General features: G+C 37.3%; 1 long non-coding RNA gene across 1 annotated transcript; it reads right to left on the bottom strand.

Annotated features, from left to right (window-relative positions):
* Positions 1-4,257: 4,257 nt before the first annotated feature.
* Positions 4,258-5,367, bottom strand: LOC130591972 (uncharacterized). Its single transcript, XR_008969958.1, has 2 exons — positions 5,317-5,367; positions 4,258-4,423 (listed from the first exon to the last, which is right to left on the bottom strand). It is a non-coding gene; the product is annotated as an uncharacterized LOC130591972 (long non-coding RNA).
* Positions 5,368-6,569: the final 1,202 nt, after the last annotated feature.

Here is a 6,569-nt window from a genome sequence, read left to right as displayed (position 1 = left end):
TTCCACAACTCTTTTTAATAAAATGAGCAACAAATGTTACAAATATTGCATGTTGGGCCAATATATCATAGTATATAAATCAAATGACCTAATCTCAATTAAGAGGAAAAATTGCAAATCTAACTAAGTTAAAGTGTATGATGATCCATCTTAAATTTTTAAAAATGTGTTCTCCATATTCAAATGGATTAATCATATAATTTGACATAATTAGATTGGTAATTGTGATCTCCAAATTGATTTTAGGTTGTTTCACGTGTCTCGCTTTAAATGGCTAAATTCTAATTAGTCAAACACATATTTCCACATTCAATCTCAAACTGATCAATTTTTTTCCAAATGCCTTAATAATTTTCAATTAAGATTATTTCTCGAAAGCTTTAAATTAAGAACAAACCTTCTAAGACCGCTTGAAAATCATAACTTGATCACTATTAAGGTGGTTATTTCAATCCCCGATTAATCGCTAATTAGAGCGGTTGACACAAACTTCTTTTAATCACTAATTGGAGTGATTACTTTAAACCCTAATAATCGTCAATTAGGACGATTATTCTTTTCATTTAGTCACTAATTAGAGTAATTATCTTTAAACCCTAATAATCGTCAATTAGTACGATTATTCTTTTCATTTAATCACTAATTAGAGTGATTATCTTAAACCGTAATAATCGTTAATTAAGACGATTATTCTTCTCATTTAATCAGTAATTAGAGTGATTATCTTAAACCCTAATAATCGTTAATTAAGACGATTATTCTTCTCATTTAATCACTAATTAGAGTGATTATTTCAAACCCTAATAATTGTTAATTAGGACGATTATTTTCCTCATTTAATCACTAATTAGGATGATTATCTTAAAACTTGGTTAACCACCAATTAGGGTGATTAGCTTAACCTTTCATTATATTTAATCACTAATTAGAGTGATTATCTTAAACCTCAATAATCATCAATTAGGGTGATTATTTCCTAACCTTCGTTGTTAATCACTAATCAAGGTGATTATCTTTCCTTGAATAATACTAATTAGGGTGATTACTTATTTCCTTCCTTATTAATCACTAATTAAGGTGATTATTTTAATCCTTCATATTTGATCACTAATTAAGGTGATTATCTTAATTTGATTTCAATCACTAATTCAAGTGATACCTCATTTTAAATAGATTTGTTTAATTGTATAAGTGAGTTATTCATAATTTATTCCCCTCTCTTCTTCCCCAGTGGAATTGGCCATTTAGGGTGAGACATATGCTCGAACTACGACGGTTTTGATCCATGAGTGGATTCCAATCCCGCAATGATTGGTACGTAGTGCAACTTCAGTGCTCAAACCTACCATGTACAAATGATATATTGTTCCTAAAATCAAGGTTAATGTGTATATGTGCAAATTATGTGATTTTCTTTCTTTTTAATAGCCATGATTACTTTGAAATGGAAAATAATGCATTTAGTAAGAGCCCATTCTTTAGAACGGAGGAGGAGACGAGTTCCAGACTTTCGCACCTCTTAACCTAAACCTCGAACCCTATCTCATGGTATGAAAGACCAAATTTCAAAAAAGCCTTATCCATATGAAGTCATCATCGTTTTAGATGATTTTTCTTGAAATTGATTTTAAAACGATTATTAAATAAATTTGTCCCTATTCAGATGTTAATAGGGTGGTGACTTCCAATTTTTGTAAAACTCAAAGTCCAATGAGAAACTTTTGTGGGGTTCAGACCGTTAATCAAGACAGTCAAAAATCGAATACCACAGATGGTAACCCAGCAAACTGATTATTCTGAACCATATTCAGAACATGAGACTTGATCTCAAAATTCGTAGCAGCTATATTGGGCATCCATACCCCAGTGGGCATTCTCACCCATTTTGAGAGTAATAGGTGAGACGGGGAATTCTTGTTGTGGTGAAGAGTGGAGAAGGTGTCTTTTGGGAGGGTGTCTCTGCAGACAACTATGCTTGCTTAGTTTTCTTTCTGAGTATACGAGCAGTCTTTTCAATCTCCGGGTCAAATGGAATGAGATTTGGGGATTTTAATTTCCTGCTCATACACCAAAACACTCAAACAAACGTGAGATGTTCCATAGGTGTTCTTCAAAGTAGAGGTTTGTGTAATACTATAATTCAGACAAAATAAAAATAAACCGTCTCCCCCGGCAACAACGCCAAAATTTGACAGGCTAAAGTCGTATCACCTAATCAAAAATAACCTAAGGTCCACTAACTAGTAGTCAGGGAAGTCGGGATCGAATCCACAGAGAGAAAGTTATATTGTTATATCTGAACTCTAATATTATACTAACAAAATCAGATGAAGATGGTTGTTTTACTAAACTAAGCAAATAACGGAATTAAACACGAAGGCATAAAATAAATCAAACAATAAAGTACTAGGATTATGGATCACTATGCATACAATTCGGAAAATCAGGGAAGAATAACAACCACCTAAAAGATCACCTAACCGATCTTGCATGGTCAAGGGTCACTTTGTCTAACAATGGAAAGCCTATACAGTATCTCTCCTCTCGAAGCATATACAGTATTGCGATATTAGAATTATAAATCAGGCGTAACTTATAAATCTAGCATGAACGATTCAACCACATGAAACAATTGAAATACAAGGCAATTAGACTAATCTATCAATCCTCATTGCATACATAGATCCCCACACTACAAGAAAATACGTCATCAACGACGGTTAAAAGCCGTCGCTAATGAGAAACAAACCGTCGGTGAAATGATCAATGATGACCAGCCGTCGTTGATAGTCGGACGTTGCAGATATGGTCAGTATTTAAGCAATCAATGACGGTCGAGCTGTCGGTGAATAGTCAACGATCGTTCTTCACCCACTCACTGACTGCTTCAAGAAGCCGTCGTTGATTGTGAAACGCCGACGGTTTAAAGTCGTCGCTAAGTTAACAACGGTTCTTAACTGTCGTTAAATCAATGATAGTTCATAGCAGACGTTATTTGAGTGACGGCTTTAACCCGTCGCTAAAAGTTAAAGCGGTCGTTGTTCTTAAATTCCCTGGTAGCAGTAGTTTCTTTGTACAACTACCATTTATCCGTCGTTTTTATTTTTAATTACATTAAATAATATTATAATATTACATATTATAATTAAACTTGTACCTGCTGCACGGCAGCACCGAAATATACTACATTATACTTGTTCCCACATCGAAATTCTAGAAAGAAAAACTACTCACTCATAATTATGAAAACAATACTTAAATCAATATAAAAACTCATACTTTGAAACATTTTAAATAACTAAGAAAGTAATTTAATCAACAATAGAGTAAGTAATAAAGAAAGATTACCAAATTGAAGAATTGTATTGAACTTGTGAATAAGCCAAAGGTTTGATCTTAGGGTTCTTAAATCACTCTCTGGAAAAAAAATATGAAAACTAATGTTAAAATTAAGATCCATAATAGAAATTCTAATTTTGCTATTTATACAAGTCTTAAAACCAATAGGGGTCTTAAAAACCAGCTCGAAATTCATTAAAAAATTAAAGTGCGTGGCAGGTCGTCGTCCGGTCGGGCCAACTACGCCCGACCCAATCAGGCTCCAAAGCACTGGAAGCAGCATAAAAACACAAGCGTCCGATGCAATCGGGCCGACCCGCCTGATGTCATCGGGAAGCCTATGAATTCAGCAGGGGCGCAACAGATCTTTCCATGGGCGCCCGATGAGGTCGAGCCAAACCACTCGATAGGGTGTTAACAACAAATTACGACAAGGCTTGAACGCCCGACCGTGCCCGCAAAAAAAGTTATTTGTGTCTCTTGGGCGCCCGATGCAATCGGGTCTGGCTTCTTTTCCTCATTTCTTGGCTCCAAGTGTTAAATCTTCAGCTCTTCTTTTGCTCAAGGGTCCTAGAAAGTGTCTCGGGACCTCGGGACTTAGCATCAAACCTCTCCAATCCAGTATAGCGGTCATATAACAAATAGAAAGTAGGGAATAGTTCCTTAAAACCTGTAATTCGACACAAAACAGCAAACCACAACTAGATGGAGAAAGTTAGTACAAAATGGCTCCTAAGAGCACAATAATCATCCCTTTTAGCATATAAGTTGTAACACCCCCGAAATCCACGCGCGCCTACCACTGCTGCGTCGCGTCGACCTCGGGGGCGTTACCGCCGCGATGAAACGCAAGGCATAATAAGGGTTAACGCTAACTTAAAACATTAACTTGAAAAATAAAATGCAGCGGAATTAAAATATAAATACAACTCGGGAATCATCAATGACCCCTTTCATTCAAACCACAAACCATATATAAGTCTTAGAAAAACCAATAATACTTATTTCAAAATGCTTTAAATGTAAATACCCAAGCCTAGTCCCCGTATGCTCGAGATTATGCAGCAGCACCAGCACACCTAGTCTGCTCCCCATTGTAGCATCAATGGTTCATCGTAGTTCATCAAACACATAATAACACACAATCAGTCATGCTGAGTACGTAATGAACCATTGAATACATGTAAACATAAATGATGCACACATGAACAATCTTAAGCATGATGCTACACTATGTTACATCCTTTAACCTTTAATCTTTAATCTTTAATTGGCATCGAACGGGCACCGTCATCTTACTAGAATCATACGGGCTACTGAATCCTTAACAGACACTAGGTCTGTTAGATGAAATGCAAATACGGTTTCGAGCCGTCTCACACCCATCACCTTAGTATGCATACCCCCAAGATCGAACGGAACCTTCCGCCTACTTGAGTGTCAAAAATATAAGGACACTACTATCGTCACAGTAGGCCTGCGTAGGAGCGTAGGACAAGTCCCACACTCCCCCATTGTTCATCACTTGTAGGGAGTCCAGCTACAAGATATTGCCATAATTCATTTTAATATTAACCATTCATTTCATAACCACATATCGTATCTCTTGTAACACTCTTGTTACACTATGGATACATAGAATCAATTACCTGTTCTCTTCATTAAAATGCTCAAATCGTATCTCTTGTAACAACCTTGTTACACTATGGATACATGGAATCATTTACCTGTCCTCTTATGCTCAAATCATATCTCTTGTAACAACCTTGTTACACTATGGATAGATTAAAAATGCTCTTTGAAATACTACGATAGAATTACGCATTCCCATGCAACATATCAATTTCAATTACAAATGTCTAACCAGACAATCTCAATCAATCAAACATTCCCTATCATGCTTCTAGGTTCCAATAACATAGATTGCAACCTAATCATGATACTAATATTTGGGATTAAACTGGTACGCGTACGTACCTTGTAACGGAGAATTTTCGCTGTCTTAATCGAACGTTCCGCGTATGAAATTGGGACCTAAACCGTTAAATAAAAGCTTTAGTGCTACGTCGTTGGTAATATTAACAACTACTACGTAACTAAGACTATACGATTTAATAATTCGAAGTAAGCGATAACTAAACCCCTTGTTTATGAATTTTCGTTACTTTTCTCTTATAGAGTGTTTAACGTCTTTTAAGGAGTCAAAGCTAGTGAACATACTCATTTTAGTTAGTGTCATTAGTCCACTATCTTTACTAAACCAATTAAATTAAGTCCAACCACGTTTTATGTCCAAAATCTTATGTCCAAAACTCTTAGGTCCAATCCAGTATTATGTCCAAAAGTTCTATTCGCAATTATAGTCAGAAATAATAACATGAACTCATTAACTTGAATTATTAAATAATTTATTATAATTTAACATAATTATGAAAACATAAATTATAATTAAACTTAATTTAATGTATAATAATATAATATATAAAACGTCTTATACCGTTAAGCTCGCCGGAAATCAAATTCCGGCGACCGATTTCCGGCAACGGCGCAACAACCACCCTCGAACACAAACGCACAGCAGCACCCTCGCGCACCCTCGTCGCGCGCTCAGCACTCGGATCAGCTTCGCCACTCGCAGCCCTCGCACCACATTCCAACAAGAGGCTTCGCACAGCACTCCTCGAGCCTCGCCGAAGGCTCGCACACACACGCTGCACTCTTCGCACAGCCCTTGAGCTTCGTCGCTCGTCTCGAACACCGCACACACACACAGCCTCGCTCGATCTACGAACTCCCTTCGCACAAACCCGCTCGCTCACTTCACGTCGCAGCTCGCTCGCTCTCTTAACCGACGCACAACCTTCGCTCGTGCGCTCGTCTCCGCAAGCCCAGCAGCCTCGACGAGGATCCGCGAAGGACCCAGCGAGGGGACGAAGAAGAGACTAACGACGAGGGAGAGACAAGAGATCCGAGAGAGAAGAGGAGAGCAGCGAGAGAGGAGAGGAGAGGAGAGCAGCGAGAGAGGAGAGAGAAATTGAGAGGGAAGAAGGAGGTGACGGCTGAGAAGGAGAAAGGAAAACTTAGGGTTTTCTGAAATTTCTCCTCTTACTTTCCCTTTTTATACCCTTCCAAAAGTGGTAACCCTAGATCGGGTGAACTCGGTTTAACCTTTAAAATCCGAAATTAACACAACCGACTCGTATTAATATTATTATATTCTTATTATTCTG

This window comes from Beta vulgaris, chromosome 6 (genome assembly GCF_026745355.1).
Source record: "Beta vulgaris subsp. vulgaris cultivar EL10 chromosome 6, EL10.2, whole genome shotgun sequence".
Taxonomy (NCBI): domain Eukaryota; kingdom Viridiplantae; phylum Streptophyta; class Magnoliopsida; order Caryophyllales; family Amaranthaceae; genus Beta; species Beta vulgaris.
Note: the sequence above shows the minus strand (reverse complement) of the source record. Positions and strands in the feature narration are given on the sequence as shown.